Below are 3,224 nucleotides of genomic sequence, written 5' to 3'. Positions count from 1 at the left end.
TCTACAGATTTAAAGTCTATACAGAGGATTTTCTTTTCATTCCTTCTCCATAATCGGCCCAAAGTAGTGAAGTTGTGGTCTTCAGAAGGCTGCAACTATATAAAAACTGCTTCCAGGCTCGTTTCAGGACTGGGTGTATGAGCTACACACAGGGATATTAAACCCACACCCTGCTAACCACACACACAAGCTCACACACAGCCATTTAAAAGCCTCCACGCTGCCTGAAGCAAAGCAAGAGGGGGCAGACGGGGGGCAGAATCAGGAGGGAGACGAGGAAGAGAGACAGAAACACAGACAGAGGAGGTAAATTTAGCTTTGCCTCAGAGAACCAAGGCTCCTGTGGATTTTCCATAATGATCCCTCACACGCTGATTACTACCTTCACTGCACTCTCAAATGGCTGCCTGCCTGCAGCAAGAGTCCACTTTCAGAGTCAGGAGAAAAGTTGCATCAGATCTGAAAAGCGTGTCCTCCATGTGCACGCCATGTGCAGACGGCTGTCACTGTCTAAAAGCCAGAACAGTTCAAGTCAGCAAGGTGGCTCCGATTAACGCAACGCTGGACCGAGTAACGTACAAGCTCATCGAGGTTAGGATCAGTTTATTGGTTCTATACTGTAGAAACATGGTGGTTCAATGTGGTGGAAGGACCTGCATCTGTAGATAAAAACAGCTCATTCTAAGGAAGCTGATTGTACACTAATGAAAACATATATATGAATATTATATTCCATTTCTGACAATAGATCCTCCTCAATGTTTGATACCGCAAGCGTTACCTGAATAAAATGACAGATTTCTCTGAGTTTGAACATTGTTTGGAAACATTTGGGATAATGGAAGAATCAATACATATAGAACATAGAGCCAGAGCTTATACACTGTTTAATGAGGATGATGGTACAGGTTAGAGCTTTAAACACTCCCACTGTACTGTAAAACTGCTGCCATGTGAAAAGAGTACAACTCTCAAAAATTTGATTGCAATTTTTTTTGCATATCTTGACTTTAAATTTAAATATGAATTTACATGGTCCACTGGGAACCAATGAAATCAATCAACCCTTCACTGTCCAGCTGACAAAAGAATCATTTCCAGTCACTTTATGTAAATGAGTTAAATAAAGTTTTCTACAGATCTGTGGCTCATATTTCTTTGTCTTACTGTTGCAGACCAACCTGAATATCCGGCACCACGCCTGCAGTAATAACACCATATGCTTCATTATCATACACAGGTGTGTCAGAGAGGATATTTAACACTGGAAGGTGAGTTAGCCTGAACCCTCCGCACACAACCCGACCTCTGGCAATAAAACGAGTCGTCATTTATTCATTATCTTTATAAAGACGGGGCTGCTGGGTGCACCACTCTCTCCCTGCAGACACACGGTCCATTCAGGGAGAGACAGAGCGAGGCCACTAGCGAGCAGGATGCCATGCCCTGACGGAGAACAGGCTCTGCACTGTGAGCACATGGATCAAGCCGTTCGCCCTCGAGTCCGTGTGTGCAGAGTGTTGAGCTGTCGTGAACATGAACAGAAGAGCTTGAGTTGGATTTGCAGATGAGAGTTGAGTGTTTATCTGCAGGTATGCTGTGTGTTATGTAAGCAGGCACATAGCTGGAAGGCCCTGGAGCATGTGCAGAGCAAATATACTGCTTTCATCTGCATGTCAGCCTGAGTACACCGTGTGCAGAGCAGCACGCTTTCTGAGAGACACCAGTATGTGCAAGTGCATGAAACAGCCTTTAAATTGAAGGCTGCTCTCTCTCGCTGTCTGACAGTAAAAGTGATCTCAGTGACATTTTCCCTCTCTCTTTGTATCCAGCTGACCTTTCATTGTATAACGGCTCGTCTATTTAAGACCCCTTTCATTTAGCAGCAGCGTTTCCACCACAGGAAGTTTCCCCTGTGACGAGGAACCTCTGGGGGGGGGGGACCAGCAGCCTGTTGCTCTACAAGTTCAAACTCAGCCTGTATAATTATTACTAAGCTGTGATTCGAGCATTACTAAAATAAAAGCGGCTTAACTTAACTTTACAATTTAACTGTAAGTGACAACTACATAGTCGCCCCATAAAATGTCCCAGAATTACATTCACTGATGGTGAAACAGCATCTGGGTTGGGAATCAGGCTCCAAACAGCAGAGAGACAAAGCTGGTGAACATATTGGTGGTGGAGACCAAAAACAGAGCTAAAAGAGATTACTGCTGCATGAAATCCAAAGATTCTGGATGCAAAATGTGTTAGAGTCTCATGTTTGAATAAAGAATAACGCCTTATAAAGTCAGTCAGTGTAGAACACAATGCAGACATTTGGTAAAACGAACCCGAACACGCCGTTAAAGGATAACAAATGCCCATAAATGTGTGTTAGGGTTGTTCTGAATCCAGATCAGACACTGAAATTAAAACTGGACTGACTCACTCTTCCAGACTCTGATAACGAATATGGAGATCTTTAATGCCAAAATAAACTCTACTGTCTAACATATGAATTCCAGACGTTACTGTTTACCCTCCCTGACACAGACGTAACTCACGTCACACAAACACACGACAACGTCAGAAAGGATTGTTTTCTTCTCAGATGAATGGAGCTAAATGCAGACTCCACCTTCACACCGACGCAATGTTATTATTCCAAAAACCGGAGGAACTTGATCATGATTCCACACAGCGGAGGGAGACGGGAGGGAGACGGGAGGGAGGCGGAGGGAGGCGTGAAGGTTGAGGAACCCACACATGGCTGCCGGCTGAGAGGGTTTACATTGTTGTGAGGAATCTCATGTCAACAAACCCCCGGAGAGAGAAAGTGAGAGTGACCCAACAAAGACTGCAGTCTGTTCCTTAAGACTCAAACACTGCAGGCTTGTTGGTCTTCATGCACCCCCCACCCTCACACACACACACACACACACACACACACACACTTTACTATATATAGATCATCCACCTCACTAACAAGAGCATCTTAGTCCTGCTTCTTAACACAACCTGGGCTTTGTGCAGCGTAGGTGTGAAAGGTTTTATATTTGATCACCTGGAGAAGAACATCAAATATATAATGCAAAAGTCAAAGTGAAAGTAAAATACAACAAACAGTAGTAATAATATCTCCAAATTCATCAGATATAAAAGTAAAACTCTGACATTTCTCTTACTTTTTCTTATAAAATAAAAAATAAATACTTTAACATCATCCTCATTAAACAGTG

At 43.3% G+C, this 3,224-nt stretch overlaps 1 long non-coding RNA gene across 1 annotated transcript; it reads left to right on the top strand.

Annotated features, from left to right (window-relative positions):
• Positions 1-213: 213 nt before the first annotated feature.
• On the top strand, positions 214-1,592 carry LOC118337098. Its single transcript, XR_004797137.1, has 3 exons — positions 214-591; positions 1,176-1,271; positions 1,388-1,592. It is a non-coding gene; the product is annotated as an uncharacterized LOC118337098 (long non-coding RNA).
• The last annotated feature ends 1,632 nt before the right edge of the window (positions 1,593-3,224 follow it).

This window comes from Morone saxatilis, unplaced genomic scaffold (genome assembly GCF_004916995.1).
Source record: "Morone saxatilis isolate NCDOM2014 unplaced genomic scaffold, NCSU_SB_2.0 Contig10, whole genome shotgun sequence".
Classification (NCBI taxonomy): Eukaryota; Metazoa; Chordata; class Actinopteri; family Moronidae; genus Morone; species Morone saxatilis.
The sequence above is the reverse complement of the archived record's forward strand: the minus strand, read 5'-3'. Positions and strand labels throughout refer to the sequence as shown.